At 49.0% G+C, this 6542-nt stretch overlaps 1 pseudogene; it reads left to right on the top strand.

Annotated features, from left to right (window-relative positions):
* Window positions 1-299: 299 nt before the first annotated feature.
* On the top strand, window positions 300-6272 carry LOC136051412 (syncytin-2-like; annotated as a pseudogene).
* The last annotated feature ends 270 nt before the right edge of the window (window positions 6273-6542 follow it).

Raw genomic sequence — 6542 nt, 5'->3', positions numbered from 1 at the left:
TATTGTCGTTCTGTTAAGGATTGAGTTGGTTGCTGCGGCCCACCTAATACAGCAGCCTGCGAATATTTGGGTCACATGGGCGAACATAATGGGTCAGAAAGATTTTTGCCTCAGTTTACAGTCAGCTGGGTCTCCCTTTAGAACATGTTTGATTGGGACCCCCGGGGGTTGGCCACTAGAGGATTGGGAACCATATGGAGGGAAAAGAAGTTGTAAACATAATGTTACAAGGAGATCCATGGCAACGGTAGAACAGAATGTTAACTAATTGGTCAGATACAGTAAGGTGCCTGGTGGGAATGTTGAATGTAACCCTTCCTCATGATCCACCTGAGCTACAGCTACTTGGTTCACAAGGTGTTGGTAACGAAGTATGGAAAAATGGGGAGTGGAAATGTTCAGCTGCTTGCATTTCATGGGGACACTGGCATGTGCCTGGAACACTCTCGGAGCAATTACTACAGATTATGAGCCCTAAAAACCCATATTGGATACCGAGTCTCAACCGAACTGTGGGTTTTACATTGGTCAATCCAATCCATCCCGCTTACAGGCAGTGGGGACCAGATTGTGGTTACTCTGCCCCCGTAATGTATAATGCAGAGGGAAACGACTCAACATCTTGTGTTAACTGTACTGAGCAGGTGGCAGTATTTTTCCCTAATGGAACCAAACATAACTTTACCTTGCCTGGGGGCGGCAATGCAAGCACGCCAATTTGTAACCGTAGGAAGGGGTATGGGTGTTGCTGGGGACCAATGCCACTGGTTCCCCCCGTAGTATGGAACAATACCACGGTGAAAGCATTACCGCCAGGACTATTTCTGATATGTGGGGATAGAGCATGGCGAGGCATTCCAAGAAACCTCCTTGGGGGCCCCCTATTACATAGGAAAATTAACTACTCTTTCCCCTTGACATGATCAATTAGGGAATCTATCTCAAGCGCTGATGAGGGTAATGACTTCCAGACATTATAGCGAGAGACATAAGGTGAAGAGATCAATTAAGCATTTGATGGAGGACTGTGGAGATGAGGTTCGCCTCTGGGATCTTACAGTACACATTTTCGCCTCCGTATTACCCTTTTTTGGAACAGTGCATGCACTCAAGGAGATTGAACGACTGGCGTACTGGTCGGTAAAACAAGCCAACATGACTTCTCAACTTCTGTCAGAGTTGCTGATGGATAGGTTCATAGGTTCATAAGGTTGGAAAGGACCTACAAGATCATCTAGTCCAATCATCCTCCTATCACTATCCCTACCCAACTACTAAATCAAATCCCTTAGCACCTCATCTAAATGCTTCTTGAACAGCGCTAGGGATGGTGCCTCAACCACCTCCCTAGGCAGGCCATTCCAGTGCCTGACCACTCTTTCAGAGAAAAAAAATTTCCTCAAATCTAATCTAAATCTTCCCCGGCACAACTTGTGGCCATTCCCTCTTGTCCTGTCATTATTTATCAGGGAGAAGAGGCCCACCCCCTCCTCACCACAACCCCCCTTCAGGAAGTGGTAGAGTGCAATAAGGTCTCCTCTGAGCCTCCTCTTCTCCAGACTAAACAATCCCAGCTCCCTCAGCCGCTCCTCGTAAGACTTGTGCTCCAGACCCCTCACCAGTTTTGTTGCCCTTCTCTGAACACGCTCCATGTCCTTCTTGTAGTGAGGGGCCCAAAACTGAACACAGTACTCGAGGTGCGGCCGTACCAGAGCTGAGTACAGGGGGATGATCACCTCCCTGCTCCTGCTGTCTACACTATTTCTAATACAGGCCAGGATGCTGTTGGCCTTCTTGGCCACCTGGGCACACTGCCGGCTCATGTTAAGCCGAGCATCAACCAACACCCCCAGGTCCTTTTCCTCTCTACATTCTTCAAGCCATTCTGCCCCAAGCCTATAGCATTGCATGGGGTTATTGTGGCCAAAGTGCAGGACCCGGCACTTGGTCTTATTGAACCTCATCCCATTGAGCTCAGCCCAGCTGTTCAGCCTATCCAAATCCCTCTGAAGGGCCTCCCTACCCTCAGGCAGTTTGACACATCCTCCCAACTTGGTGTCATCTGCAAACTTACTGAGGGTACACTCAATTCCCTCGTCTAGGTCATCAATAAAGATATTAAACAAGATGGGCCCCAAAACTGACCCTTGGGGGACACCACTCGTAACAGGATGCCAGCTGGACTTAACTCCATTAACCACTACCCTCTGGGCACGGCCCTCCAGCCAGTTCTCCACCCAGAGAAGAGTGAACCTGTCCACACCACGGGCTGCCAGTTTCCTCAGGAGAATACTGTGGGAGACCGTGTCGAAGGCCTTGCTGAAGTCCAGGTAGACTACATCAACAGCCTTTCCCTCATCTACCTGTCTGGTCACCCAGTCATAGAAGGAGATGAGGTTGGACAAGCACGACCTGCCCTTGCTGAACCCGTGCTGGCTGGGTCTGATCCCCTTGTTGCCATGCACGTGTTGTGTGATTTCCCTCAAGATCATCTGCTCCATAAATTTCCCTAATACCGAGGTCAGGCTGACAGGTCTGCAGTTCCCCAGGTCTTCCTTACGGCCTTTCTTGTAGATGGGAGTCACATTGGCAAGCCTCCAATCTTGTGGGACCTCTCCAGATAACCAGGAATGCTGATAGATGGCAGAAAGTGGCTCGGCAATCACCTCTGCTAGCTCCCTCAGCACCCTTGGGTGGATCCCATCTGGCCCCACGGACTTGTGGCAGTTCAGATGGAGGAGTAGATCTCTGATCGTCTCTGCTTGGATCACAGGGGGTGCATTATGCGCCTCGTCCCGGACTTCCAGGTCAGGGCAAGTACCCTGTGGACAACTGCTCTGTCTATTAAAGACAGATGTGAAGAAGGCATTGAGAACCTCAGCCTTTTCCTTATCATCTGTGGTTACATTCCCTGCCTCGTTGAGTAAAGGAGAGAAATTTTCCTTAGTTTTTCTCTTGCTGTTAATATATTTGTAAAAGGGTTTCCCGTTCTCCTTTACAGCAGTAGCCAGTCTAAGTTCAAGCTGGGCTTCAGTATTTCTAACTTCCTGCCTGCAAATCTTGGCCAGTTCTCTGTAGTCTCCCCAAGTAGCCTGTCCCATCTTCCAGAGGACATAGACTCTCTTTTTCTCTCAGAGTCTCAACAAAAGATCCCGGTTCATCCACACTGGTCTTTTTCTCCTCCGGCTCGACTTAAGGGACTCCGGGACTGCCTGCTCCTGTGCCTTTAAGATTTCCATCTTGAGGAGCATCCAGGCTTCCTGGACCCCTTTACCCCTCAGGAGCAAGTCTCAAGGGACCCTTGCAACAAGCACCCTGAACAGGTCAAAGTCTGCCCTCCAGAAGTCCAAGGTAGTAGTTTTGCCAGTCACCCTCTTGACGTCACCCAGAATAGCAAACTCCACCATTTCATGGTCACTCTGGCTTAGACAATCTCCAACCTTCACATCTCCTACTAGTCCTTCCCTGTTAGTGAAAAGTAGGTCTAGCAAGGCATCTCCCCTGGTAGGCTCTTGCACCAGCTGTGTCAGGAAGCAGTCATCCACACATTCTAGAAATCTCATGGACTGCTTCCTCTGTGCAGTATTATATTTCCAGCATATGTCAGGGAAGTTGAAGTCCCCCATGAGAACGAGTGCTGGCCATTGTGCAACATCTACGAGTTGTTTATAGAACACCTCGTCTATTTCTTCATCCTGACTAGGTGGTCTATAACAGACCCCAACCACGATGTCACTCCTAAAGACTATCCCCCTGATCCTTATCCATAGAGACTCTACTTTATCATTTCCAACCTCAAGCTCTTCAACATCAAAACACTCTTTGATATAGAGAGCTATGCCACCACCCTTTCTTCCCTGTCTATCCCTTCTGAAGAGCTTGTAGCCATCAATCCCAGTATTCCAGTCATGGGAGAGGTCCCACCATGTTTCTGTAATAGCCACAAGGTCATAGTTAGCCTGCCTCACAATGGCTTCAAGCTCTTCTTGTTTATTGCCCATGCTGCGTGCATTGGTATAGATGCACTTCAGCTAAGATATCTACCTCACCCCTTTCTCCAGCACAGCCTCCTTAGGCTCTTTACTGGCGAGCCCTGTTTTATACCTTTCACCTGTCACAGCTAGTTTAAAGCTCTCTCAATGAGTCCAGCTAGCTCCTGTGCTAGGATTCGTTTCCCCCTTTGAGATAGGTGCATCCCATCAACAGATAACAGGCCAGGAGCCGAGTAAACTGCCCCGTGGTCAGAAAACCCAAAGTGTCTGTCTCTACACCAACCTCTCAGCCAATTATTCATCACCTGTGTTTTCCTAGCCCATTCTGTGTCCTTCACTGCCCCAGAAGGTATGGAAGCAAACACCACTTGTGCTCCCACCCCTTGAACTAATCACCCTAATCCCCTGAAATCTCTTTTCATAGTTCGCAGACTTCTCTGAGATATTTCATTGCAGTCTGCCTGAACTACGAGTAACGGGTAGTAGTCGGTGGGGCGTATCAAATCCGGGAGTCTTCTAGCAATGTCCCTGATCCGAGCCCCAGGGAGACAGCACACTTCCCTGCGGTTTGGGTCTGGTCTGCAAATGGGGCCCTCAGTTCCCTTTAGAAGGGAGCCACCCACTACGATCACCTTCCTTTCTTTCTTAGTAGTAGCAGTCTCAATGCACGGAGGTGACTGCCTTGCCATTGGTGATCTCCTGTGGGAATCTTCCTGCACTTCACCCCTAATCACCTCTTCAACATCCAATGCTGCAAACCTATTGCTTAGGGGTATCTGGGGACACTGGGGAGGCAGAGGGGGAGATTGCCCATGGTACCGAGCATGGTACTGAGCAGGGTACTGCCAGCCCTCCCTATCCCTCAGATATCCCCCTTCTGCCCTACGGGGACAGGTCAGGGAGTCCACCACCAACTGCGGGGGATCTCCCCGGTGCCTTTCTCTCTGGCGCTCTAGGGAGCTACTCCACCAGTCAATCTCCCGCTCACAGTCCCTGATGGCCCTCAGTCTCTCAATCTCCTCTTTCAGTTCAACCACTATGCTAAGCAGATCTTCCACCTGCTCACACCTTGCACAGGAGAACTGCTTAGCACCCTCATCCAGCAGTAGCAGGCTCTGGCACTCCTTGCAACCAGAGACCTGTGTAGCCACGCTTCTAGGCAGACCTTCTGTCTGGGTCGCCACAGCCTTTTTAAGGCAAGCCCTCTGTCTAGTAGAGACCATGGCACAAAAAAGAATAAAAACAAATAAATGAAAAATTGAAAGTAAATAAATAAATAAAAATAGTTTATAATAATATGTATATATATGAATTGTAATAACTTATAAATAAATAAATAATTATTTAATAAAATAAATATATATATATAAAATAAACACAAACAAACAGTGGGTAGTGACACTTCGCTGCCCTCCCTGAGCCCTATTCAGCTGAGGGGTGAGGGCGAGGGCGCTGAAACCCTGGCAACGCCTACGCCTTGTTAACGCCTCGTTAATGCCTCGTTAACCTCTAGTGAGAACAGCCTACGGGACTGGCCGCTCTCACTCGGTTCCCGTGAAACAGGAACCTCCCGAAAACCCGCCCTGTACCTCAATCAGCCACTGCAGCTCCGGCTGTGCCGATTTCAAAGCAGTTGATCACGAGGACTGAGTGATACTTCCGAGTTCTGACCGTTTTAAATCCCCCGCCGTTGCCCTGGCAACGCCTACGCCACGTCAGCCTCTCGCGAGAGAGAGCTGCCGGGATCTGTCGGGACTAGCTGCTCTCACTCGGTTCCCGAGAGACTGGAACCTCCCGAAAACCCGCCCTGTACCTCAATCAGCCACTGCAGCTCCGGCTGTGCCGATTTCAAAGCAGTTGATCACGAGGACTGAGGATGTTGAAGGAGTCCGGCATACTGTACTTCAAAATAGAGCTGCCATAGACTTCTTACTGCTTGCTCAAGGATATGGATGCTAAGATTTTGACGGCATGTGTTGCTTCAACTTGAGTGATCATAGCGACTCCATGCACAAGAAGTTGGCCTGGCTGAAGGAACATGTGAACAAGATTGGGATTGAAGACGACCAGTTGGGTAGCTGGTTATCAAATCTATTTGGGGGTGTAGGACCATGGCTAAAGCATATTTTGATTGTAGCTGGTTCAGGAATCATGGTAGTATTGCTGATTATACTTTGCTTACCCTGTCTCCTGCAGTGCTTACAACGCGGCATGCAGCAAATGATGCAGGCTATGTTTCAACGACAGGAAGAGTACCGCAGGATGCAGGATAGGTTTTAGTTAGGATAGACTTGCGAATCACGATGTAACGGGGCAAGGCTTGCCTGAGAGGACTGTTGCATGTATAGGTGCAATGCGGGGATTTTGGGGTGTACACGGTTAGGGTCCTCTCAGAGAATAGTACACTAGATATAGGCATGGGGGGGGGGGGAGATGTAGGGCGTAACCATAGTAACCACAGTAACTAATGACTAAGCTTACACAGTAACTAACGGCTAAGCTTGACTAAGTATAAACAATACTAGCTATAGAAGGAAGCAAAAGAAGAAA

The sequence above is a fragment of the Cyrtonyx montezumae genome, unplaced genomic scaffold (genome assembly GCF_038088225.1).
Source record: "Cyrtonyx montezumae isolate F1298 unplaced genomic scaffold, pur_monq_1.0 scaffold_3, whole genome shotgun sequence".
NCBI classification, from domain to species: Eukaryota; Metazoa; Chordata; class Aves; order Galliformes; family Odontophoridae; genus Cyrtonyx; species Cyrtonyx montezumae.
The sequence above is the reverse complement of the archived record's forward strand: the minus strand, read 5'-3'. Positions and strand labels throughout refer to the sequence as shown.